A 27,884-nucleotide genomic window follows, 5' to 3' on the forward strand; every position below is an offset into this window, starting at 1 on the left:
TTGCAGATTTTTGGGACGTCTTTCTCATATCTCAGGGCTTTACATCCTTTTGTTGTTTGGTTTGTTTTTTTTTTTGAGAGAGAGACAGTAGGCCTTTTACCTGGACTTTAACCTAAGGCACAGGTCCTTCCAACCTGTGCTCAGGTAAAGTATCTTGCCAGGAAGCTACCAGCTCCACTGTGGGACCTTTTTGAGAACTAGGTTTAGTTTTCTTTGAGAAACCAGCTGAAAAAGCTGGCTGATGATGTTGAAAATCTTCACGTGGGGTTTTCAAACCAGAGAGAGTGCCGGGGTTGCTGTATGGAAGAGCTGGCAGATGCATGGTGCCCGTGCCAGGCTGCCAAGGACAGGGGCTGGTGGCCACTGAGGACCTGCAGGACTTTGCCCAACTACAGCAGGTAGGAAGCTTCAAGGTGTAAATGGTGATGAATAAATTCAGAGTAAAGTGCTGCCTAAAGAAGACTCTACTTCTCTCTGCCTGTCTGGGATTCTTCAGCATAAGAGAGGAGTTGGCTCTACATGTGTTTTAAAACAATTGGAGTGACAAGAAAGAATGATGTGTTTGGAGTGAACTGTTTTCTTTACTACTTTTAAATTGGCATCTCTTGAAAGCATCCTTATAATTTCACTATTGCTAAAATAGTTTTCACAGGATATCCTTCCTCTGTGTATCTCTTGGCATCTTGTCTATGTACCTTGGTGATGTCAGGGGGGTAATGTGGTTTGGGAAATACTGCTCAAGGCAAACACAAGTTTCAAGATCCACACTTAATCAGATAAAGGAAAAAAAAATCTTAGCTCTCTGAAGGATTTTGCTTTCAACCATAAATATACTTGAGTGCCTTAGATTCTGTTGTTTATCCTGTTATCCTGGATCTTAGCCTTATCAAGCTTCTTTTTATGTGTTTACCCTCTGTGTGATGGTCCAGGAGAGCGTGCGAGCACTCGGTACGTGTCCAAGTCAGGAGAGGAGTGTCACAATATATTATTTATGCTGAAAAGAGCTTGTACATAGGAATGATCTTAGCTCCAGCCCCATCTCTTCTCCAGAAGCAAATCAGAGCACTGAGTTGGTGGACTTAAAGTTAATCTCCTGAAACATGAACTGCTTTTTCCTTATTCTGTTCTTACCTCTTGGTGAGTAGTGAATGGTCTTGTTCTCACCACAAATTTCTCAAGGATGAGTGCTTTCAACTTCAGGGTTTACTGCCCTCGGGTGCAAGGGGTGAGCAGGCACCAGACACCCTTTGCCAGCTGGCTCCAGTTCTGTGCTGAGCCCTCTGCCACTCTCCCACAAAAATTCTGGGGGATTTAAATATAAGGTTCTTCTAAATAAAAAAATGTACACAAATCCCTGTCTGCACCCTGTGCTCAGTTCAGGAGGAAGATCATTGTTGAGCACATGGTTTGCATTTTTATTTTCTTTGTGGTATCCTCTTCCTTCACCTCTTCCCCTACCAGTCTGTTCCCACCCTGACATTTTTTTGGAGGGCTCAATTTACATCCCAACCAGGAGCTTGCTGTGGCAGGGTGCTCAGAGGACAAGGAGAGCACCTTTCCATTGGTGGGCAAAGCCTGTTGTGGTGCTTGATGGAGACAGGGATCTGCTTTGAACTGTGCTGTTGAATGGGAAAAGTGTGTGAGGAGATTCTGGGTATTAAACACAAGCTGCATCCCCAAATTGGTGGTGGTGTAAATGGTATGCAGTACTGTGTGGCAAAGGAGTTGTGGCTGCTTTACTTACAGATGGTAGCAGACAGCAAGAGGGATGGGAATTATCACCTCAGCTCTGCCATGCTTTTAGCTTTGAGATATGTTGTGTGGAGTGGTGTGAGTTGTAGTTTGATGCATTTTGAATGGTGTATTTGCACAGGACAAAACCTGAATTCATACCTGAGTTTCCTCTCTGTATTGATTTCTGCAGCCAAGGTAGGAATTTGATTGTATTTTTCAGTTATCTGCCTTGCACTCAAGGCATCCTTTCCTATTTGCCTCTCACTGGCACAAGCAGTAGGACCACTTACACTGGTTCATGTTTTCATCTAACATGCTTTAGTTATTTTATTTTTTTTAATCTGCCTATATTTTGTTCATCCCTGTGTAAGTAGGGGTTTTATTTTTTCCTTCTCTCTTGTCCTGATCCTTTTACTGAGTCTCAGGGTGGAGGCTGCTACTGTGTGTTGCAAGGTCACTGCTTGGTTTGTGCATCTGGGCCCTGCTGCAGCATCTCCCAGATGTGTTCCATGCTGAGCTTCTGGCACAGATTGGCTGAGACACCCTTCTCCTGCTCAAATTCCTGGTTGCTGCTCTGCACAGCAGTGGAAAGGGACTGTGATTTGCAACCCTTTAGTATTGGTCTTTGCAGCTGACAGATACTAATTTTGGAACATTCTTCAGCTTCTGCTGTGGCCACTTGGTTTGTTTGGGGTTGCAGCTTGATAAATTTTTGGCTAGTGCATGAATGGCCCATGTGCCTTTGCTGTCTTGTAAAATCAGTAAAAAATAATTCTCAAAGAGTTGGAAACAGAAAATGTGACACACACTTAGCATCAAAGTTTTGCTGGAGGAGAAGGTAAAATGTCAACTTTTTTTTCCTTCTTTCTTAAATGAAAGAGGCAGCTAGTAGGAAGTTGATTAAGAAACGTGAGGTTGGGTAGGTTTTTCTGGTCATTAAAGATCTTTTTTACTTGTCTGCTATTTTAAAATATTTGTTCTTAAATTATGCAAAATAGATGTAGTGAGTGACAAACAGCCCAACACACATCTGAATCTGGCAGGGTTCTTCCTATGTAACGTTTCATCCTAAATGTGATTTAGTTTAAGGTATTGAAGTCTTTAAACCAATGTTTATGATCACTTTAAGTCACTCTCCACTCAAAGCATGAGGGAGCATTACATGCTATGGATTTTAAAAAGAGGCAGTATACATTCATTGCTAATTATGTACTTTATTATTAAGTCTGAGTAGTAATTATTTTCCAGAGCATGTTTGGCAAATGATAGTTTTTAATAAAATTACAGAATAACATAATTACTTGAAATTTAACTTAATAAATTTATGTCTTAGCACAGTAACGATCTACTAAGGTCACCTTTGATCTGCATTGAGAGCAGCAGGCAGAATCATGTGTGAAGGTGAGAAAAGTCAAGGAGCAGTTTTGTTAAAAACTAGAGGATTATCCAGGAGGTGCTGTAGGAAGCTCATTGCTTAGGCAAGAGTGGGGTGTTGATGGGGATGTTTTGTGTCTCTTCATTGAGAACCTGGGATGGATGGATTAGGCAAATCGTAGTTAATTATTTAACAAAGGGCCCAGTGCTGCAGTTGCCTTTGACTCCTGCACTACTAAAATATCTCTGGTTTGGAGGGTGGAATTAAGACTGTAACTTTGAGATTAAGCTTTTCTTTTCCTTTTTCTCTTCCCTTTGAATGCAAAGCTCTTGACTGCCAGTCCTGAACGGCTGGAACAGATGAACTTTTGCACTCTGTGCTAAGGACACTTACATAAAAGGGAGATACTCAGATTGCATCCAAACCCAGCTCAGCTTGCTGTCGAAGGAGGTGGGTCTGGCTGTCCCTATCCATCTGGGGGTCTTCACGGAGCCTCTCTGCTATCAATCCTTGCTTTCTGTGCAGACCCCTATTAGAAAACCCCAGAAAAGGCTTAATCTGTGACAAGCTAGATGTGATGTGAGCTGAAATCCAGGAGACTGATTATTCCTGGGGCCAAGGACTGACGCAAACCGCTTTTAGTGCGTTTGATTTGTGGTGCTGAATTCCTGTGTGCACTGGGTCACACTGGCCACTCTCCAGAGCACAGGTGGTGGGGGGTCTCTCCACAGCTTCCCTGTTTTCATTAGACCAGTAGGAAATTACTGTGCTGGGATTGATGGACCCACATACACATGAATGTGGAGGAAGATGGAAACAAACCTCAAGAATCCTTTAAAAATCAGTGATACTCGCAGGGATAAAACGAAGAAAATTTGAGTTTGGCAGTGTCCAAACTTTTACCCAATTCTTCTCAAAACAAAAGGGCTGCAGGGCTGCAGTTGCACCCAGGAGCCTGGCCAGTGGTGCCCTTCCTTGGTAAAGCTCCTGGCAAGCAGAGTTGCCAGAAGGTGACTTCTTGTCTGCAAGGTGCTTTCCTGTCTGCAGAGATACAGCCAGGGGATGTCAGTTCAGATATACAAAAGAGTAAGTACAGCAAGAATACCTTTTCACCAAAGTCCTCGCTGCTGAATCTGAGGCTGAAATCACAGAAATTGTTCTTTGAAATTCGCTGCCCAGTTGTATTGTGAGTTTGGTTTTCAAAATGCAGCTTTGAACAAACAGTTGAGACTTTTAAAAGGCCTCAACGCCCACTCTTTATTGGCATTTTTACGTATGTTTGGCTATGGGGTGCACACACACACCTGCACATAGGCATTGCATGGTCCTACCTGATTGTTTGGAACATTAGTCTTGTATTTAAGACACAGCATTGAAGCCTTTGCAGTCCCTCCAGTGTGCACAGAGCATCAGGACACTTGGTTCAGACCACTTCCAGCAGCCCCCATCCGTGCTGGGTGACAGCAGTGGGGCAGAGGGTTGTGTGTGGTTCTGCTGGAAGTCCTGTGATCAGCTTCTGGGTCTTGCTGTGATGGGGAGAATTTGATAGAAGGATCAAGCCATTCCTTCACATGATCACATTGTAGTGAATGGGCAAATGCTACTGTTCTCGTCTTGCCTTTACCTCTGAGATCACCAGCAGCTGCTTCATTAACTATTAATGGTCTGCTCATTAATGCTGTAAAAGGCTAGGACCAGTCTTGCAAATTTTCTGGACTCTTCCCCTGAAATATTTATGACTTGCTCACTGTGCAAAAGGGCAAGAGCAGCAGCAGAGAACATGCCTCCAAGTTTTGTTGAGGTTTATTAAAAAGCTTATGAATATGAAGAACCTGGCAGCTTCTTCCTGTGTTTTGGCTTTCTGAGCTAGTGCTGCACATCTGGCTCTAGGAGTCGAGTGGGCTCGTGGTTTGCTGAAGCATCAGTGGCAGTGTTGGATGCTTTATTGATGATCTCTGGTTCTTGTGCTTTCCTTTGCACCTTCCTCCTATACAAGCACCAAGGTGTAATTGACACCTCCACGGGAGGTTTTATTACTCTTAAGGGTGGGGAAACTGAGGCACAAAAGTTGAACATTTTGCCTGGAGCCAAGCAGTAAAAAGCCAGCAGAGGATGGAAACGTTTTTTCCAAGACTGTAATGATACTTGAATTGAAGTTTGGTTAGTGTGGAAGAGGGGGACACTCACTGAGCCTCATCTGAAGCCATTCCTACAAGTCATTCCTGTCCCTTCCAAACAGAGCTCCTGCATCATCACAGAGATGAGCAGTGAGTAGTGAATTCCCTGGGAAGGAGCCAGTTGTTTTAGTTCTCTGGTACCAAGAAACAGCAGGGAAGCTATTTTACCCCTCCATCCAGATCTTGGAGATAAAACTGTGTTCATCTCATCACATAAGTCTACCAGCAATAAAGAATCTGTCCACTGAATCCAACTGCAGCTGGTGGTGCACCAGACAGATTAAAATCTCTATTTCTTTCCCACAGCCATCTGCAAAGTGAACACTGCTGTAAATACATGTGGGAGGCATTTTTTGGTAAAGTAGGGAGATATGCTTTAAAGAGAACAGGTATGACTCCAGGAATGAGGACCAGTTTGTACAGTGTTTAACATCTTTCCCACATGCAGCTGGCCTTCAGAGTGAAAAAGATCCTCTGTGTCTGGAAGATGCACACTGTGTCAGGAATGACCTTTAATACTCCTTGAGCTTCTGGGGTTGCAGGTAGTGCTGAAGTGGAACCAGGTGACAAAATAAATCCATATCAGAAACATTCTCTGGTACAACTTTCTTGTTATTTCTTACAGAGTGTGAATTTTTCATCCCACATCATATCAAGTTTCAACAGATGATTGGTTTCTCTCCTGGAGCCATTCCTTTCAATTGCTGGAGCAAAGTTAGGGCAGACCCAGGGTAGAAATTCAAAGCCCTTCACTGAAACAATGTTTAAGTTAATGTTTATTTCACACAGCTCTGGCAAGGTGAACGTGGTGGACACAACTTGGTGATGGTGCTGTGCCCTGTATGATTTCAGTAGGCACTGGTGGGACTCCCTTGTCACGCTGATCTCCAGGATATTCCAGCAGCATACTGAATGCCATCTGCTTTTGCCCTCAAAAGTAGCATAAATGTCTTTGGGGAAGACTTCTGGGATCCTCCTGCTACAAGAATAACACCCAGATCTTAAGCTTCTTTTGTGACTCTTTACTGAGGTACTTCCTGCAAAACCTGGAAAATGGGTGGATGCGAGAATTGAGTCCCTGGCTGTTGGCTGGTGCAGCTCTTCTAGAGAAAGCTGCAGTGGAGACTGCAGAGCAGATCATTGTTGGTTTTTAGTTACCAGTGGGTGCCATTATCTCTCCTCAACAAAGGCATGACTCTCAGCATGAGCACAAAGGTTAAAGGTTTTATTAACCGGAGTTTTGGGAGCCTTTTCCTCACCTTTTCCTTGGTAATTAGGAGGAGTCTGCCATCCAAAACAGACACGATTCCTCCAACTCTGAGTTTGAGGCTGAATCACAGGTAAGAGATATAAAATCTCTTTTCCTGAGGAGAGGAAAGATCAGTGTAATTCAAAATGTTGGGGGCCATGTCTTACCACTGCCATAGGCATCAGTTATCAGGTATCAATTATGTGGGAAAACACAGTGATAATTAACACTCCATTAACATAGAAACTCTGTCCTATGAAACAACTGGAAGAAGGAGGGGTTCTCAGCAGAAACAACTTTCAGTTCTTGGTATCATAACATGAACTAAACCAGTGGCTGGCAGCAGAGGAATTCCAGATGTATCTTCTGCCTGTGAGCTATGTTTCCAAGGAGAAAGCATGTATTTCAGTCTTGGGCAAATTCCTCATTTCAGCACTTTCAGACTGAGAACTGGACTGTGCTTTAGAAGATGCTACAAATCATAATTCCTTTTCTGTTTCTGGCAATGTGGTCATGTTGAGCTAAAAATGATTGTACAGATTTATGAGAAGTGGTTTCTCAAGTCTAGCCTTTGAAGTGATATCATGGCATCTAAGTGGTCCATGGGGTACTGGGAGTTCATTGGGACTTGCAGGTCTGTAGCATTTTTAGCAGAAACCAGCTGTTGATTAGCTGTAATGGTGTTTGCCTGTTTCCTTGGGGGTGATACACAGGGTTGGAAGTGTTACTTGAAGTTTTCATGTGTGTTTAGATTGGTGGCTACTCCAGTCAGTAGCTGCTTTGGGTCACAGTAAATTCTGACACAGGAAAATATTATCCAGGCCTAAAATAAAGAGACAAAAGGGCAAAACCAGTTCATGGGCAGAAATAGGGAACAGGTCAGCCAGCCAAATAAAATGGCTCCTGGTTGAGTCTGATAAGGCTGTCCTGGGACATCTGCTAAACCTGGCCTTTTCAGAAGAGTTTAATCTCTTTTGAGATGTGTTAGTTCCACATTTTTTCCAGTGATGCTGTTTATGCATTGTGCTTGCCTGGGCTTAAGGACTCTAAACTGGCCTTTTGACTTTCCTGCTTGTATAGCTGTGTCTTTCTGCACTGACCTGATGTGGTGGAGCCCACAACAGCGCTAATCTAGAGTTTGTGTATCAATGAAAACTGTCCTGTTGGGGGGTTTAAAAACCATTTATTTCATGGCATCAGCATCTTGGCTCTTACTTGACAGCATCTGATGGTCCCCACCTGCAGTGTCCTGAGCAGCTCTGTGTTGCAAGGCACAAAGGCTGGATTTTGTATTATGACACAGGCTGTACTGTATATTGGGAAGTTATCTCGCATCCCATCCCACCTCCTGCTGAAAATAGCTCAGGGTTAAGCCGTGCCTACACTACAGACTCCTGCCAGCAGAGCTGTCCTGGCCAAGCCCAGAGAGGTGGGATTCCTGAGTGAGGCAGGCGTGCCTGTGCTGGGGAAGCTGCCCTCTGCAGCCTGCCAGGGATTCGTGCTGGGCTTCGGCACAGCCGGGCTCTGCACCACTGCCCTGCCCATTGCACAGCCTTTGGGGTCACACAGGGGCTCCTCTGCTGCTGCAGCACTTCTGGGAAATCAGTTCCTGTAAATTCCTAAAGGTGTGTTCAAGTAAAACAGAGGTGAGAGATGCTCCATGTTTGAATGTTCCATGTTCTCTCTTACCTTCTTTGCAAGGTGGTTCCAGTGTTGCTGCTGTGCTCTGGAGCAGAGTACAGTGGCTGTTATTCCAGCTATGTGCCATCTAGTGCTGAATAGTGTTGTGAGATCCAAAAATAAAAGGTGGAAAAATATGCAGACAGAGGAAACAAGGCACAACTTTACCTCTTGGGCAGAGCAATTCCCTTCCCGCTTCCTAGCACCCTTTTTCAAGACCCCTTGAGTTTTGAAAGATGGATACTGTTGTATTTTTACTACCTACTGTGTCTTTCCACACAAACTTTTAATCCTTGACTCCCTTCAAGAGATTATGTTGTTAGACTGCTAGTACAGGTCCTTTGGTGAAATACTGCTCTTCTCTTCCTCCCCAGCATTTTAGAGTTACACATTTCTTTGCTCAAGAAGAACAGGGTTATTCGGGCCTTCAGGGTTATTCCAAGCCTCACTGGAGAAGCAGATGAGAGAGTGGTTTATTGGTGCTTATTTGATCTCATATTTTTAAAATACAAGCACCTTGTATCCTCTTGGGTATTTACCATACCAGTATTTGTGATATGGAAAAGTTTTGTTAAAAGAATTAAGTGAAGAAGCTCTGGAGAGTAAAAATGGTTTACACAAGGTGAGGCAGGGAATTAAAATCTCTCCCACAGCCTGGCTGGAGTTATATCCTTCTGTCCTCTCCTTTTCCTCTGGTGCATCCATGTCCCTTGGTAATGAGTTGCTGCCTGAGTGGCTCAGCTTCTCAGTATAGTATAGGACCACTGATTTCCAAACAATTCCCTAAGGATGTGCCAGCTGGGGCCGCATCAGACCTGCAAGTCTCTTATTTATCTGTTTGCTTGTATGTTGCAAGTCACTTACTGCTTTTGGCAAAACTAGTGCAATCATTCAATCTGTTGAAATTGTCTGATTAAGTCATCAGATAAGAAAAAGTCTACTGAGATGTGATTATCAACAAGAAATCATCAAGATGGCAAACTTGGCCTCTTTTAGGTGTTTGGGCTCTTACTTGGAACCAGTATGTGGTAAGGCTGTGGTTTTGGCTTGGCTTTCTCCCAAAATAAGTACGGGGAGTGTCTCATCCTTTGTAACAGTCTTGACCCCCTCCTCCCCCTTCAGTGAAACTTGCCACTTTTTCTTCTTGAAAAGGGGACCCAGAAAATGATTTTGCTGGAGCAGGTACTCCATTAAAGATGCAGATGTGCTATGGAGAAGCAGAGCTTGCAATGTTAAATGCTCTCCAGCAAGTTTCATATACATACACACACACAAATATATATATATGTACATATATATATATGTGTGTGCACCAGTTCTCCTAATAGCCATGGAAAGCAGGGATGCCAAATTTCCAGGAGCATAAAGCTCTCACATTTAGCCTGTTCCAACAGATAACAGGAGGTGCAACCTCAGTATCATTTCCTTAATTACATCAGCGTTTCTTGTTCCCCTCTTCCACACACTCCCTGCAGCCACGAAATCACAGTTACTGTAGGAATTCACACTGGTGTCCCAATGTTCAAAACCAGCACTTGCTATTTCTATATGTTTCTTGGAGGTTTTTTAGGTGTTTTGGAAGTAAGATGCTGAAGACAAATAAGCACATGTATAAGCAAAGCATTTGAATGACTGTGCAGTCGTTGTAACTGATATCAGGACAAAGGAATGCAAACTGGCCAGTCTGTGGCTTCATGCCTTTAGCTCCTGTCCCTCTGTTTTGTTTTTCATTTTGAGCACAGGAAGGGGCCAGTATATGACCATATGCTTACAAAATGCTGGTTACACATCTTCCAAACACTGTTGTCATAGTAATGCTATGACATGTATATGTCACATTTTGTCACGCTGTGAATGTACCTTTGTAACTCCAAACCTTACTGTGTTTCCTTCTCCTTCTTTATCACCAGTAATAACAATTGTTTCCAAGGAACTTGTTGCATCTATTCCAAATAAATTGGAAATGTGATTTCATTTCTGTCAGTGCCAGTGGGAATTTCATACCCTGGGAAATGTGTGAGGGTATTGCAGGCAAAATGTTAAGCATGTACTTAAACTTCATTTATGTTGATCAGGTTAAGTCTGCTTTAAAACCTTAGGAGCTATTGCCTCTTTCCAAGCATTGTCTTTCTGGGTGGTTCTGAATGAAGGAGAATTGCTCTTCCCTTGCAAGGCCGTAAGGATGGAATTGAACCTGGAGGGAAGAAATAGCAGAAGTTGCTGCTGATACTGCTGTGGAGATTACCTTGGTCATACCTTTTCATTTTCCAAAGATAAGATTCTTTCAGTATGATCTAAAGATTCCTTCAATTTTCAAATGTTAGGAGTGGGTGTTTTTTCTCTTGTGATTTGTTTTCCTTTATTTTTCTTGTCTTGTAATCATCTTTGCAAGTTAAACAAGGTTTTGAAGTTAACACTACTTTGAGGCAGTGATATCTAGGCCAGAGAGGTTCACACCTCAGTGGTGTGAGTGAGTTCTTGTGATTTTTGTGAAGGGGAAGTCTTGTGATGAGAATGTGGAGGAGCACAGCCAAGGTCCAGATTTGATCTCTGTGGCTTTTCCCCTGGGAGCCCTTAGCAAATGAGAGATGAATGCAGGCTCCATATAACCATCTTTAAAATAGATATCCCTTGGGGAGAGTATGGATTAATTAACATTTCAGAGATGCTTTGAGTTTCTTTAGTAGGTGTTGCAGAAAGGGTTTTTTCTTGCTAGACACAAGCTGTCTAAAGTAGAAATTACAAGGATGTTGGTTTACCTCCTCAGTGCTCTTTTTTCAAATTGAAGACTATTTAACTTCTTTCATATGCCTCAGTATGGTGTTTTACTGCCAATTTAAGCCAAATAAAATATACAGTGTCTGGACCAAGATTGGATTTCATACCTTCACATCATGAGAGCTCATGCTGATAATTTGCCAGTAGCCTCAGGTCTTTGATAGTAATTTGTCAGATGCTATGCTGAACCTGATTTGCATCTGTATTTACATAAATGCTTTAATTAAAATTATATGCGCCAACCTGAGATATACGAACAGCACTGCCTGTTACTTGTTTACATTCCCTGACAATAAAACCCTGCCCTGGCTGCTTCTTGCTGCTTGTGTGACTTGACAAGGCTATTTGAGGTGGGGACTAGAAACTTGACAAGTCTCTAGTTAAACTCTGCTTTAAACTGAGGAGCGACAGGAATCTTTCAGGACAAAATTCTGCCTTTATTTTAGCAGCAGAGAAGATCTGAGCAATTTGATTCAAGGGTTCGAATTCAGTCTGTATCCAATCCTGAAGTTCTAGCTTTAGGGTAGTTTTGTGCAGTCAGAATTTATATTTCCTTGCACACAATGTCTGCTTTGTCACATATCCAAAATGTGAAACTCCAGTGAGAACAGTAGAAAATCTTTTTAAATACAGCCTCCATGAAGAATAACATTTTTGAGCGCTGTTCATCTTTCAACAGAGCACTACAGAGCTTCCTGAAGGGCAGAGTGCTCTAAGGGATTTTGAGGTACCAGGTGGGGCCCTGGTTGTTTCAGTGGAACATGTGAGAGCATATGCCTGAGTTTGGATGAAGGCAGTGAAGACTCTGGGTATGTTTTTTGCTTAGACCACACATTTCATCTGGAAAACACAGCCATATAAATAGAAATTAAATCCAAACAGCATAGTTTGCCTTGGGACAGTGGAGGATGTTCCAACTGAGGAAGCTGTGCTGCTTCACAGTTATTCAGAAGTTGTCATAATGTTGCAAAGGACAAAATGGGAAAGTTATGACTGATTCCACAGATTGCTGTGAAGATCCATGAAGTACAGGCTAAAGAGAGCTGTAACTACCTTGCCTGGATTTGGAGAGTTGCTGAGCTTTGTTTAAAGGTGTTTACTTAATTTGCTTTGTAGGAGATCCTTTAGAACCAATGTTTCCTTCACTGAGAGGTTGTGTATATGCAGAGGATTGGAGTAAAATCCATTTTAATTGTAATTAATACATAATTAAAGGTCCTTTTCAACCCAAACTATTCTATGATTCTGTATAAATTTGAGCATTACTAGTAGGTTTCTCTGGTGACCTCTGACTATATTTTGACTCTCATTTGAGAGAGTCCATTTAGGTTCAGCATATTTGTACATTAACATTCATCCATTAACCTGTGTGCCTGATATCTCTGTTCAAGATGCTAAACTGTCCCCTGTGGGACAGGTGGCCAAAAGCTCTTTATTGAAGTCCACGTGAAAGAGCAGAGGAACAAAAGCATCTGCATTTGTGGCAAAGTGCCCTGAATGTTTAAATGAGGAGGTGTTAGTAAGCTGAGCTGGCTGGATTGCATGGTTGAGGTTGTGGGGTGAGTGTCAGTGCAGGGTGAGGGTGTTGAGGGAAGCTGGAGCCCACCCCCTCCCATGGGCGTTGCAGTGCCACAGCCTGAGCCTGGCACAGAACGGCAGCCAGCAGTGATGGCCAGGGTGACACCTGCCAGGGCACCTTCTGCCACAGCTAGGGTGTGCTGGGCTCAGTCAAAGCCAAATTTGCAACCTTGCCTGAATTTAAACTGACATAAATAAATCCAAACTATTAGTATTGCTTTGCTTCATCCATAGTGACAGGATGACAACACCATATGAAATTCATTTTGGCCTGGGGGTGCTCTGCTACGTGAGAGGAAGGTGGGGAAGGCAGTGGAAGGGCAGCAGCCCTTGTTCCCCCTGTTGTGAGAGAGGGGGGATGTTGCTGGCTACTCAGTCTGGCTTTCATCCATCCCTGAGGGGAGCGCGGGGCCCGGCAGCGCTCGGCTCCTCTCCGCTAATGAAGCCTCTGCAGTGTGAGGCAAGCACATGAATGAGAGGGCCTGGGGTGTGACACACAGGGGGAAACCTTTCCCCCAGGGAAAGGGGCCTGTTGGAAGGGATATTTGTTTTAAAGTCTGCTCTGCAGCTGATTCCTCTGACATTTTGGAGATCCATTGGCCAGCTGCCCCGGCTCAGCCCTCCGCTTTCCCCTCAGATGTCTGCACTGCATCTCCCAGCAAGGGATGAAGCAGGATGGAGGCTGGTTGTCAGGAACCCTGGAAAAGTGTGGATTACAACCCAACTTTAACACTGAAGCAGCTGCTGGTTTGAATTGGACTGGCATCCCAGGTGTGGATACCTCTGCTCGTGCCCACTTTGGTACCTCAGGCTTTCCCAAGAGGAGCTTTAGGTGTGTTGTGAGGTGGGAGAGCAAGGGAGGGGGTCCAGCAAGCAGTCCTGCATTTGGAGAAGGTTTCTTTGATAAATTGTCCTGTCTGATTTTAAAAGCCTGCACTAATGCTGCAGGTCTGGTGAGTGCTGCAAGCCAGCCTTTAATCAGCCTGTGCGTATTTTAAGAATTGTGCCGACTGTTGCTGCCTCAGAGATACCTGGAGATTTGGTGGAGAGAAGCCTGTCCTAGTTTCTCAGGGTAGCCAGCAAGGCGTGCTCATTTCCCAATTTAACGTGAGCCTCCTCAGTCTTATTTTTCAAAGCATTTTCTTTGAAGGATTGCAAAGCTCCAAGCAACCAGTCAATGCATGGGGGAAGAGAGAAGACATAGTGTAACAGAGCAATAATTCCTGCAATTAGAAGTATATTAATAACTGCACTTGGGCTGTGGATGGAGTACAGCAGGGTGGGGTTCTGGAAGCAGGGCCATCCTTGGGCAAAGGCACCTCCAGCCCTGCTGCAGAGAGGGCAGCTCACTTGTCTGCAGCTCTTTGGTTGTTGATGTGCAGTGCTGGAGGCAGCATCCAGCAGCCCATGCAGGACTGGCAAGATTCCTAATGAGGACAGGGCTTAATGGGGTAAAATCATGGCAAGAAAGTGTTGGGGTTTAATAATTTGTGTGTCAGTTAGGCTGGGGGTTTTTATGGGTCACACTGTGGGTGTGATGGAAATGATTACTCATCTTTCCATCTGAGCTCTCCAGACTGGGAAAAGTGAGTATAAAAAAGTTGATGTATCTGTTCAGACAATCCTCTGGATCTTGAGCATGCCAGACAAGAGTTCCAGAGCCAGGGAATAAATGCTTATCTTAGTCAGACCCCTCTTGAGCTCTGACTTGAAAGTGTACAGGCTCTCTTCACATGTGCCCAGATCCCTGTGAAACAAGGTTTTGTCAAAGCAGGCACCCAAATTTCAGCAGAAGCACATTTGATAATCAGGCTCTTGGACAGTGTGGTGGAGTTCCCAGCATCACACCACCATGAAAATATGCAAAAAGTATCTCTCAGAAGTAAAAGCATTCCATTCTGGAAAAGCACTTGAGAGACAGTTCATTAGCTCTTTATTTTCACCAACCTAATTGAAATTCCCCACTACTTTATTTATTATATTCTGCTGTCAACTGAAATTGTAAGCAAATTTTCTGAGTTGTCCATACTAGGAACTGTCACCTATTAGTAGGAGTCCTCTGGGAAGGGTCCTTCCTCCATCTACCATGTGTGTGTACAGATGAAGTTGGTACAGATCTTCAGGGTGTCTGCAGTAAGTCATCTCCTCCTAATACAGAATATCACCTGAGGCCAGTTCTTACTTATTATTTCTATTTCAGAGCACCTCAAGACACACATTGGTTGATGAAACAACATAAAGCAAAGCTGGAGGCTGAGCCAAATGGTTCATAACCATGGAGGAAAACTTGGCAGAGGAGCAGAGAAAGGAAGGGAGGAATTAATGCTAAAACATGTGTCTGAGTGGTTTTGATGTGTTTGTTTCATGTTAGCTTTCTTAGATGTTGTCAGCTGTTGCTAAGTTTTGTACACCTAACAGTAAAGATGGTATTAATGGTATTAATGAAAATAGACCCAGTATGGGAAGAGGGCATTTACTGAATTTAGAAGTTGATCCAGGTCCCTTTCACTGTTAGATGGATTTTATTATTAAAAAATCTACCTTTTTGATTTGGAGTCACCCAACAAAACCAGTCCTTGGCTGAGATGGATGTTTGACTTGAGTTCTGATGTTCTCTTTTTCTTCTTTTTAAACTAAAAAAACCCTTAACTTTAAAAAAATGATACAGTATTTGCAGAATCAATAGAAAAGCTGACCCAGATAAAAGTGTGCAAAAATTGGTTTCATGCCCTAGAACTTTTCCTGCATGCTTTTTGATGCAATGTATCTGATCCTTCAAAAAGGAGGTAACATACAGTGATCTCAGTACCTTTGAAGAATTGTTCTGGAAGAATAACAAGGAGTACTGGAGAAAGGGGAGTGCACTTGTCTGGTTTTCTCCCCCTCATTAAATATATCATGAGACAGAAGAAATTTAATGTCATGTTGCTGGTTATGTGGAAGGATAAGATACATTTTGTATTAAATCTGATTTTGTCTGATTTTTTAAAGATGAAAGTGCATTTTTCCTGAACAGTCTTCACAGCAGGATGTGAATTGCACTTTATCTCCTTGGTTCAAACCTGCTTCTGCTGGAGTGAGTGGGGAAGTTGTATCCAAGTAGTAGCAGGGTTCCCTCTCAGAAATGTGAATATATCCTGTATCCTGAGTGGGGTAGAAAGCTGTAAAAAATATCTGGTGCTCCAGATGTCTTCCAGCAGAATCAGAGAATGCTTTGGGTTGGAAGGGACTTGTCTCATTCCAGCTCCCCTGCCATGGGCAGGGTCAGCTCCCAGTAGAGCAGGGAGCCCTGTGCAGCCTGACCTTGAACGCTTCCCAGGACAGGGCAACCACAGCAACCTGTGACAGTGTCTCACCACCCTCACAGTAAAGAATTTCTTCATTATATCTAACCTAAACCTATTCTCCTTCAACTTGAACCCATTATCCCTTGTCATGGCACTGTATGCCCTTGTAAATATTCTTGACCCATCTTTCCTGTAAGTTCTCTTCAGGTACTGGAAGGCTGAAATTAGGTCACCCTGAAGCCTTCTCTTCTCCAGGCTGAACAATCCCAATTCACTCATCCTTTCCTCATAGGGGAGGTGCTCCATCCTTCTAATCATCTTTGTGACATCCTCTGGACTTGCTCCAACAAGCTAATGTCCTTCTTGTGTTGAGGGCCCCAGAGCTGGACACAGCCCTGCAGGTGGGGTCTCACCAGAGTAGAGCAGAGTGGCAGAATCCCTCCCCTCAACCTGCTGCCCATGAGGTTTTGATGCAACCCAGGGTATTTGTCTTTCTGGGCTACATTGCTGGGTCATGCCCAGCACCCCCAGGTCTCAGCACAGCTGCTCTGGGTCTGTTCCTCCCCAGCCTGGATTGATACCAGGGTCACCCTGACCCAGGTGCAGCATCTTGCACTTGGTCTGGTTAAACCTCATGAGATTCCCATGGGCCCAGTCCTCAAACAAAGGCATATCTAGACCTTCATTTTACTCCAATGGAGCACAGATCTGGAGGAATCACACGTTCAGTGAACCTCTGTTGCTTTGGTTTCCAAAAACATCCCAGGCTGTTCAGGGCTGTGTACCCAGACACATAACAAATTAATGTTCAATACAGACATCAGAGCAGTGAAGGTGATAAATTGATAGGATAAATTTGTGGGACAGCAAGACTGACAGGCTGTAGGAGACTTTCATTCTATCCCTTTGTATTCTTGGCCTTAAAAGTTAAAGTCTAGCTGGAGGGGAAGGATGGGCCCAGAGTTACTGATTCTTAACAGAATAAGCAGACACATTGCCCAGGCTGTGTTGCCTATCCCCAGGATAGGGAGAAAAGGCCACAAAAGCAGCTGCTTTGTGGGGATTTCCACAATCCTTCCCAGTCCTTGGGATCAGTCACTTTTTTTAATGTGTCAGTGTATGCAGACTTTTCCCTTGTGGCTTTATTTACTGGAGCATGGGGATACTGAAGAGACAGGGCTGGGGTTGGGCAGCTGGGAGAAGTGCAGCAGGCAGGAACATGCCCTGCGAGATGCTCCCATCAAACAGGACCTCCAGGAGTTTGCAGTGAGGAGAGCAGCTGAAGCTCAGGACCCAGCAGGAACCTCTATTCCTAGAAGGAATATAAGGGACCTTGGGCAACCTTTCCTATGGTCTGTTTGTGGCTCTGTGATTACTTGTAGCTGACCCAGGTACCTCTCACTGAGCTTTCCAGGTAGAGGGACATGGATGCTCTTACTGAGAAGAAGATACTCAATAACACCTAACAGTGCTGGTCTTCATGAGCAAATGAAGCACAAACACAATTATTTGAGAGGAGCAAAGTGATATTTTGCTTTATGTTTATATCCTGTGCTCATTTAGTTTCTTGCACCACTTTTGCACCAATGAGTGCTATGTTTGGCAGGAATTTGCAAATACATCGGTGCTTTACAGCCAAAAGTAGGAATGGTCTAAACAGCTGGAAAAGGGAAACCCCTTCCTCTTGCATTTATTTTTATGGCAACAAAATCTAGTCATTGTCTGGTCTTGATCAGTCTTGGTTTTTCCCTTTTTTTTTTCTTTTCAGCTTGAGGGTTGAGGGAAACAAAAGAGGGAATGAATAAAGAGCAAGGGAAAAGACTGATTGCTGCTGGGCTCTGTCATGTGGTGAGGAAATCAGGCTGAAACTGGAGAGACCAGGCCAGACCTAACAGTCATACTGGGAGGCCTTGAATTGTGTCACTCTGACAGTGGATCTGAGCAGTGACAATAGCTGGTGATGTTTCTGGCTGCAGTCTAGCATTAGCCATATGTGAAGTTGTGCTGATGTTTTGCTGCTCACAACCCTTTCCCCACCTGCCTGCTCTTCCAGGCAGCCTCAGATGATGACCCCTGTCTTTCCCAAAGTGGCACATCCATTTAGATCATGGGAACTGATGTGGGGTAGCATGTTTTTCTGTTGTGTTTGCTTCAGTTCTCTCTTTGGTTTTTCCTGCTCTGAAAACTGCTGTTGTTATGAGCTTGGGTATTTGGTGGATAGTGGAAGGAGTCTGTGATTTTTGGCTCTGTCCCCAGTGTACAACTTACACCATGTATCTCCATCAAATGGAAATATCTCCATGTATGGCACCTGGATGGATCTGAACACAGGGACTGCAACATTGCAGGCATGGGGAAGAGTGGCTGGAAGGTTGCCCAGAGGAAAAGGACCTGGGGGTGCAGGGTGACAGTGGCTGAACATGAGCCAGTGTGTTCCCAGGTGGCCAAAAAGGCCATAGGCATCCTGGCCTGGATCAGATAGTGTGGCCAGCAGGACCAGGGCAGGGATTGTCCCCTTGTACTCAGCACTGGTGAGGCCACACCTCGAGTGCTGTGTCCAGTTCTGAGCCCCTCAGCTTGAAGAAAGACATTGAGGGTGCTGGAGATTGTCCAGAGAAGGGCAGCAGAGCTGGGGAAGGGGCTGGAGCCCAAGTCAGGTGAGGAGCAGCTGAGGGAGCTGGGGGTGTTTAGCCTGGAGAAAGGAGGCTCAGGGAGACCTTGTCACTGCCTACAACTCCCTGAAAGGAGGCTGCAGCCAGGTGGGGTTGGTCTCTTCTCCCAGGTAACAGTGACAGGATGAGAGGAAGTGGCCTCAAGCTGCACTAGGGGAGATTTAGATTGGATATTAAAAAGCAGTTTTTCACAGAAAGGGTGGTCAGGCACTGAAAGAGGCTGTCCAGGGAAGTCACCATGCCTGGAGGTATTTAAAAGACATGTAGATGGGTACTTAGGGACGTGGTTTAGTGGTTGACTTGGCATAAAGGTTCTTTCCAACATAAACGATTCTGTGACTATATAAGGGGACATCCCATGGTGTTGAAAATTAATTAGCAGGTTAACAGTCCACAGCTTGGTTGTTTAAAAATAAAAAGTTATTGCTGTACATATGTTGGGCAGAAAAAGTGTCCAACAACAGTCCAGCAACCACTGTGTTGGAAAACAGTTCTCAGTCATGGCCCTGGCAGAGGAGGGGTCTGACAACTGATTTGCAACATTCCAACACCTTCATTACTATGGGCATGCAGGTAACTAACCAGAGGGTGACAGTCTGAAATGCAAGGGTTAAGAGGAATAATGTGAAATAGTTTAGCCTTACTAAAAGCCAAATAAACCAATAATGAACTTTTTCATAGCCAGAACCCTACAGGACATCACTTTCTCTCTCTGGCTGAATTTTCTTATGCAATCAAACATTCTTCTCCTTGCTCTAAACCCCTTGCTGCCAATTTAAAATAGTATGAGACTGAAATTTCTCACCCTTCAAGAAAACACTTTGATTTGTTGAAGGAAGTTAGGAACAGTTAAGGAGATAGGAAAGAAAGCCCTTCTTTCTTTCTACCTTTCTCTGTGCTGACATCTGCAACTGGGGGATGTGTTTTAAAGCAAATATAATCAGCTTTGAGCAGTGCTTTCCCATTCTCTTTCATTCTGGTTCAGGGCCTGGTTCCCTATGAACCAGACTTAGCATTGGAAAGGGAGGTGCAGAAAGGCTGTAGGAGCTTGGGGAGGAAGTGTGTGGTCACCTGCCCATGCTGGGGCTGTGGGGTTAATGTTGTTGTTCATGTGCAAATTTTTCAAGAGGGCACTGAGATGAGAAGTGGCAGGACGACTGTCTGTCTGTCTGTCCGTTCAGTGCCAGGGAAGCCAGGCCAGGACCCTTGCCAGCCCCTGTCTCACCTTGTAGCCAAGGCCAGCTGCAGCTGGTGCCAGCAGCACAGCACTTGCCACCAGCTTCAGCAGAACTGTGCATGGCACAGCCTGGCCCTGAGCAGCCTGGATCCCAGGGACTGGGCAGTCCCCTGGGGTGGCACTCAGGCAAAGGTGGCCTCCGTGGCTGCCCAGGCTGCCTGGCTCAGCCATCTGCTTCTCCCTAGAGGAATGTGAGATCAGTTTCAACCTGGCAGAGAAGAACATGTTTTCTGAAATCTACTAAATCTCTCAGAGGGGAGGAATAGTTTCTGGGACAGTGCTGCACAGTGAAAATGTGCCTAAAACTATGAAATTTTCCCTTTTTTTTTTAAGACAGCTAATTTGGTTTTTGATCTTATTTACTCTTTATTTTGCTGTTGTTTTCTCTTTGCTTATTTTTATGCTTTGTAATCTTTTCAAAAGCAGCTAGTAATATCAGAAGGCATTACAAAGAGGAGTTTGGTCTGTTCCTGTAGCTTATAGAAATTCACCTGGAGGAACCTAAGGCTGGAGAGCTGCAGCATGGTGCAGCCTTGGATTGACTAACTGGGACAGCTTCTGCTCACAGATCCCTGAAAATTGTGCAGCGTGGATAAGGACTTTGTGTGAGTGGTCATCACACCAATGAGGTGGAGAAGATGACTCCTGGGAGGGGCCTCCTGCTCTGTGTTTTCCAGGTCAGCTCTGGTGGTTTTCCAGGGAAGCTCAGGGGCTGCCAGCGGCAGCTGGTGTGGGGTGGAAATACCCCTCTCTTCTTAAACTTTATTCCAAAGGCTGGAGAAGGACAGCTGAGTGCCAAGTGGGACAGGAACAGGACCTCTGGGGATGGAGTGCTGTGGGAGATACCCTGTGGTTTGTCCAAGCATCACTGTCTGCACTGTGTGTGCACTTACTCAGAGACCTCAGAGCACTTTGGGGGTTTTTTAGTGTTTTTTTCACTGCATATTTAAGGTTTTGATGTAGACTTCTAGTTGTATTTTGTCTGTTGTAGGGATGGGGGCAGGGATGGGTTTATTTTAGTAGCTTTAGGAAAAGGTGTTGAAGGCAAGGAGGCTCATGAGCATGTTAGTCCATGGTGCTGCACTCTGCCAGGTTTGGTGAATGCTTAACAAGGACTGAACCAGCAGCCAGGAGCTGTTGGGGCTCTTGGGATCTGCTGGGATAACTCTGATTTTCAGTGTGTGGAGAGAGATGACTTTCAAGAACATTTGTATCTGCTAATCATGCTGTAATAACAGTCTGCAGTCGAGAGGCTGCAAACCCCCCATTTCCAGCACAGCTGTGCATGCTTAATTCCATAGCAGCATTGCTAGTCTGCTGTTAGGAGTAATTCACATTGCTAAGGTGGTAATTTTGATCATGGTGTTTTTTAGGGAAATAGAGGTGTAAGCTACACTGAAAAGTTAATAAATGCCTAGTATGATACAAACACCAGGGAGTGAGGAGCAGGGACGTGGTGGGTGGCTGCCAGTGCCCCACCCTGCATCCTGGGAATGCATCCTTGCTGTATTCCTGCCTTGCTGAGCCAGCAGCAAAGGAAAGCAGCATCCTGGGCACTTAGCTTAGTGAAGGAGGTTTTTCCTCACCTATTGCCTGTACCACCAGTTTGGGGCTTTGGGGCAGTCAGGGCATTTGATGGATCAGCAGTGCTGTGGGGGGAACACCTGAGCTGGTGGAGACGTGGAGAGTTGGCACGACCTGTTCCATGGGGATGCTTTGGGCTGACCCCAGGATTTAAAGCACCCAATTGCATCTTCAGGAACAGAAATCGAGAAGGAATGTGGGGTTTATTTTCCTTCATCTCAAGAACAGCTTGGGAAAGCAGGTGCTTTCAGGGCTTCCAATTCAGTTTCTCTCTGTAAAATACGCTTTTGCAAAATTGATAGTTTCTGTAGGTTGAGAGAGTCTCAAAGGAACTTTTCTGTCAAGCATCTAAAAAGTACCATTATTTCTCTTCCCTGTCTAACAGCAGCTCAAGATTTGCCTTTTAGCTCTCTGAAGATATCTCGACAATCTCTTTTTTTTTGTAAAAAACTCCATGGTGAATAAAGCAAAATAATCCCATTTTCAGGTGGTTTGTGCTGTAGTGTTTGGGTTGCAGAAACCATGTGGAGTGCTGCTGTTTATAAAGTATGTAAAAGCTGTTTTGTTTATTTTCTTTTGTTTTGCCATGAGATGTTTTTTTGGAAAGAGTCTAGAATGATGAAGCAGCTGGTGGCTGAGTCTCTTGCTCAGTGTGCAGAGAATGAAGATTGGCTGGGATAGCTGGAGTTACTCACTGCATGCTGTGGGCCACGTAAACACACAAACAGGCAATTCCTGTCAACCAGGAGTGTGTGTGGTAACTCAGAAAGCACCATTGACTGTTCTGTACATGTACTCACCATGACAGCACATGGGAGCCAGCAGATACAGATCTCCCCAGCTCTTGTCCATTGCTCTGTGGGTGTTGGTGTGGCACAGCTCATGTGGGTGAAATGGTGATGGCTGTATGAATGCCTCCTGTGCAGAGGGGAGGTCTGGTCTGATTTTGCCTGATCCCAGCATTGTGATGCATTCCAGCAAAGTGGTGTTTTCATGGCAAGGAAAGCTGCTTCTCCTGCCTTGTGCTGCCTTGGAGTAAGCATGTCCCCAAGGGAGGCTGCTCAAGAGCTGCCCACAGCAGGGATGCTCAAGACAAGCAAACTCAGGCAAGAGTTTTCCATAGTAATTACCTACCTGTTGAAAAAGTTGGTGTTTCTATATCAAACATGTTTGTGACTCCTTCATTTCACTGTTGCCTAACTCCAAACATTCAAAAGCAGTAGCAGATCTCCCAGAAGTGTGAAATAGTTAGATCTGAAATATGTATGTGTGTGTGTATATATATACACAACTTGTTTCTGGGCTGTTATATTAAACCCAAATCATATTCTCATAGCCACAAGGGGCAGAAACTTTTTGTGTACTTTCTGAAGAGGATTGTGCAGGATGATTACAACAGCAAGGGATTGGATGAAGATTTCTTTCTGCTTTATGCTTCCAAAAGTGGAGAAGATCCTTGCAGAAGCTTCACCAGCTGGGTCTTTAGGAGAAGTACCAAAAATTGTGAGGGTCAATATACAGTCCCAACAAGCAACAGCACCATACACAGACATATTTATCTTACTTAACATTCTAGGCAGAGGTTTGAGATCGGGGAAGGACAGGGCTGTGTTGGACTGTAGGTGATTTCCTTGTTCTTTAGAAGTGTTTTATTCACAGGTTTGGATTTAGTTCTTTTGGGAAGCTGTAGGGTCACTTTTGTGTGTTGGACAGAGCACTGAAAAAGCAGAATTTCAGATAGCAGTTTTAGTAAAATATGACTGGACTAAACCCATTAAATACAGAAACATCTTCATCGTAAGCCTACCATGTGAGAATGGAGAATTTGACCCAAAAGAGGGAGGAAGAGCAGCAGAAGGTGGCCTGCTGGGTCCCAAAGTGTTGGAGGTATAAATAGCTGCACAAAATCTGCAGCTATCCCATGTGTTTTATTTCTCTTTTACAATTCAGTGAAACTAGCAGTTTTTGCCTTACTCCTAGATGGAGCGAAGCGGGAAGCAGTTTCCCTTTTATCTGTGAATAAACATGCAGCTTTTTCTAGCCTAAGCTCCTAAAATATGGTTATGGTTGTGTAATAGCTTCTGGCTTCCCAGCTCCTCCAGTAGCCAGCATGCTCTTTCAGGAAATCAAGTCATATCTTCCTTTGAAAAGATCCAAAAAAATACCAACCTAACCTGCTGGGAAGCAGCAAAAGACTCCAGGTGGTTTCTTTTGGGTTTGTCAGCCGACCTTCCTCGGGCCAGATAACAGGAGGCTGGAGTTTCAAACCCAAATATTTCAGTTTGAGCTGAAAGTGCAGCTTGTGCTCACAGTCCTGCTGAGGCAATCAATAAGCTTCTGCCTCTTTTCCTGGGGGGCTTGTGAGGTGGTTTTCTGTTTGTATTTCTTTTACTCAGAGCAGTCCCTTGGCTGTTTATTATCTCTTTAACCATCCTTGCAGACCTGCAGGCACTGTGTTTCTTAGGTGTGTGTACAGCCACTGCCAAAGGGGAATATTTTTCTATTCAGTTCTGCTCTTGCAGCTGCTGAAGCGAAACCTTCCTCTCCTGTTTTCTTAGGAGGAAAAAAAATAAAGCAAAAATGAGGAAAGCCTACTTTAGCTTTGGGAGACAGCAGGTCTCTCCTTTAAGGAGGAGAAGGACAATTTTGATGGCATTTTGTAGAAGTTCCCAGTAGCCAAAGAGTTTGTTTGGAGCATGGCAGCTGCAGCAGATGTTTTGTGGGTATTTCCAGTGCAAACCACAGTGGTGGTATCTCAGGATATCAGTGTGAGCACTCTCCACTGTCTGCTTGGCCTAAGAAATGTAGATTTTTTTTTCTCCTGACAGGCTCCCAAGGTTCATTATGTTACTGTAAAGGGGCTGGAGGACCAAATCTTTCAAATTGCTTGTCAGTGGTGGTCAGTGGAAAAGGGAATTGCTGGAATTCCTGATGGCATTCCTGGTGTGGTGAAAAAATTAAATTACCAGTTGTAAAGGAGAAGGGATGGCTGCTATTCTCTTTTCTTTTTCTCCCTGACTTACATGTTTTTTTCTACTTTTGTAGGTATCAGAAGTACTGTTCATCTTCAGAGGGATTCCCAGGATGTAAGAAATCAAGTGCTGTGAGTGAGTAGGTTTTTCTTTCCATTTTCCTTTACATGAGAAATCCAAGCTTGCCCAAAGAGAAGGAGAATCTTCTCTTTTTTTTTTCTTTTAAAGACATTTCAAGAAATGTTTACAGCAAGCAAATCCAGTCTTTTGGAACTAGTTGAGTGCCTTTGGCACCTCTTTGCAGCCCACAAAATAAAGTCAGCATTGCATTACCACATAGGCTGAATAATTATCTCACTACAGATATAAACCACATGAATGCATTTAATTCAGAATATGGTTAGCAGAATGGACCATTAGCACCATCTGAAGCTTGTTTGTTGTTTTCAAGCTTTACCAGCTATGGAAAGACAGAATCTTGCTGAAGAGTTAAGGCATTCCTTGGGAAGTAAGCTTGCATCATTTGCAATGGAAAAAGAGCACGGATTGGCTGTGATGTTGTTTTTGTGTGTATGGACAGCACCACAGCCTTGTCATCACAACAGGAAACTATCCAATATTTGGGTCTTCCCTGATGTGATAAAATAGCTTTGAAGGAGGTTTTATATCACAAGAGACACCTGCACACTTGCTTCAAAGCACCTTAGCCAGGAGCTTCTATATATATATTAAAAAAAAAAAAACAATTGAAAATGTATATTTGAAGAGCAGCTGCCCTACAACCCTTCCCTATGCATTGCTGGAGGGTGTGGGCTGGGATTTCCAGCAGCTGTGGCTACTCTGCAGCTCTCCAGGTGGGCCAGCCAGTGCTGTTCTAAAGGAACCTCAGGAAAACCTGGTTGGAGCCTTTGGCTGTGTGCCTGGCACAGTGTGGGCTCCTGAGGCAGCTGCTCTGAGGTTTGATAACAGGGCTGAAATTTGGATGCTGTTCTTCTGGACTTCTTTGCTTTCTGTAAGTAAATTTTATTAGCAGAGGGTAGAATAAGGGGTTTTTTGGGGTTTTTTTTGAGGCTTTTATAATCAGCTCAACTCCTGTTTTTACCCTGTTCTGTGGTGATGGCAATCTGTGGTTACTTGGACATCAGCAGAGTTTTGTTTCTATTTTAATTTCAGTGGCTTAAGCCTGTTTTCTGTTACAACAACAAAAATCTATTTGGGCTAGAGCAGAATAAAACCCCAAATTGAAATCAGTTTGAAAAAGAAAGGGCTAGTTTTGTTAAAGGAGAAAAACTGAGTCCATCTCTCTTTGGTAAAGATGTGGTGAAAATTCCCTAATAAACACCTATCAAGCATTCAGAAACTGGTAAGCAAAAAAATTTAATCCTTCTTTCAGCCCTTTATCAAGGTTACTGGCAATGAGTGCAGTAACTGGAGAAAAAAGGGATGTGAAATGATGACAGTGTTTTGTATTGATCTCCCTCAGTAAGGTCCACGGTTCATATTCTTTCTTTGAATCACAAATGTTTTCTTCTAACTCCTTGGTGTTTAGACTGCCACACAAGACCTGCTAATTGAGCTGTGGGGCTTATTTTTTGTGAGTCACTTACAAAGCATTGCACAGGGTGGGCTCTGGCCTCTGTTTCTTTACAGCTGTGTTGGCTTCATAGTGATGAATAGATACTAATTTAAGTGAAAAAAAAATCAGCAGAAGTGTGCTTTGTATATATCCAAAGTATATCCACAGCTTAGAAAAGCCCTTTGCTCATCTCAGAACCAAAGCTCAATTGTTTTTCTGTTAGGTAAGCAGTGTTGAAATCTGGGAATCGTTTTCTCAGTTCCTAATGAATCTTCATCCCAATGCACCCCTGTGGTGGTTGGTTCCACAAAGGGCTTGAGCATGGGGACCTGTTCCTCAGAGAAGGACTTGCTGGTGCCACATAGATGTTGTCTGTGTCATTAAATCAAAGTAAAACAGCAGTGCTGATACAGGCATGTAATCCACAGGTGCCTCTGATACATGATAGCTGTGTTAAGAGGATGAGAGATAAAGCCAAGAGTGGCCTCCTTGGAAGCTCCCCAGGCAGCTGGTGTAGGATCTCAGATGGCTGTGAAATTACTGCAGCAAGACCCAGTCACAGCTCAGCAGTGAAAGGAGACTGGAAGTTCCCATTTGCCTGTCTTCTCTTGTGGCTGCATGACAGGAGCTGGGGAGCATGAGGTAGCTGCAGTGGGACAGTGCTGACTGAGAAACTTCCCTCCTGCTCAGAAGCTCAGGAAAACCCAGGGCTAGAAGAATTTGGCTCTTCTGTGTCTGCTTTCTTTGTCCTCTTGCAGTATTGCCCTGCAAAATCTTTCAGTTGTTCTATGAGAGAACTGATGGAGAGAAGGAAAAAGAGGCTTTCTTGTCATTTCCCTTTCTCTTTGAGTTTGACTGCCAGCAGCTGGAGCTGAATCTTGCCAGTGGCTGCTCCCAGAGGTGCCTGTGCCCGGTGAGGGGTGGCAGTGTGGGTGTCAACAGGGGCTTGGGGTGGCTCTGACTGGCATCCTTGCAGAGGGGCCTTGACCAAGAGATGTGTTATGAGCTGTTAGGTAAGGTTTGGGAAGCTCCTGACACTTCCAGTGTGCCTGGGGACAGTTAGGAGCAAGCTGTGAGTGGTGGTTGCTTCACCCATGAGGCTTTAATTCACCATCCCTTGGTAAGGCAGCATCTCGGTCCTGCTGTTTAAAAGTAATACCCACTTTATTATGGGCAGAATTCAGCTGATGAAGTTTTGTTCTCTGCAGAGATGGCAGAGCCATCTCTTGGTGGGGAACCAAGCCCTGGGAGGATGCAGGGGAGGGTCCCTCCAGGCTGTAGGTGCTTGGGGAGAAGCATCCTCAGGTGGTTCTGTGGCTGCTCTCCCTCCCCAGGATGCCCTGTGTCAGGACAGGTTGGTGAGATCCTGCAGGTCACAGGATGCCCAGGGCAGGCTGCAGTGTTGGACTACAAAGGCACAGCAGGTCTGGTGGGGGAGCAGGAGGACAGAGAAAGTGTCCTTTGGGCAGTAGTAGCTTGGAAAAATTAACTCACTTAATGTCAAGGCTTCTGGATGTGTGACTTCAAAAAAAATATACTTGTTGCAGTAAACTGTTCTCTTATCAGATGAGATTTAGATTAATTTGGGGTTATTTTTGTTTCTTGGAGCTTGAGCAGTGAATTTGGAAGCATTTTCTGCAGATAAAATGACAACAGTGTGTTAGGGATGCCAGAACTGTGTACAGAAACTGCTTTGCCAAATGCAACAGTGGTGCTACCTCCTTGCTCTTACACGGGGCAAGAGATGGGGCTGTAGGTGTGGCAGCCCTGAAATTTTTGTCACTTGTACTTGTCACCAGCAAAGCCACCTCTCCAGACAGTGCACTCCTCACAAAACCAACGCTCATTCTCCCAGTGCTTGATCAGGCAACTGTCTGGAAATTTTGGACAGATTGTTTTATTTTTTAAAAGGAGAGGAATACTGTTGTAACTGAAGGAGGAAGATGTGGAGGAGAAGTTGGTTGGAGAGCAGGAGAAATTTAGTC

The 27,884-nt window shown here is 44.4% G+C and overlaps 1 protein-coding gene across 6 annotated transcripts in view; it reads left to right on the plus strand.

Annotated features, from left to right (window-relative positions):
- The window catches only part of ZHX2 (zinc fingers and homeoboxes 2), a 75,523-nt gene that overhangs the window by 8,361 nt on the left and 39,278 nt on the right, over positions 1-27,884 (plus strand). For 4 of the 6 annotated variants that reach the window (XM_071421732.1, XM_071421734.1, XM_071421735.1 and 1 more), the window contains exon 2: positions 24,397-24,458. The gene's annotated coding sequence lies outside the window, so the exon portion shown is untranslated. Of the gene's footprint in view, positions 1-24,396; positions 24,463-27,884 lie in introns of all 6 variants that reach the window. The other 2 variants (XM_071421737.1, XM_071421736.1) reach the window with 2 other exon arrangements.

The sequence above is a fragment of the Agelaius tricolor genome, unplaced genomic scaffold (genome assembly GCF_023055355.1).
Source record: "Agelaius tricolor isolate 1412-34295 unplaced genomic scaffold, bAgeTri1.0.p SCAF_2, whole genome shotgun sequence".
NCBI lineage: Eukaryota > Metazoa > Chordata > Aves > Passeriformes > Icteridae > Agelaius > Agelaius tricolor.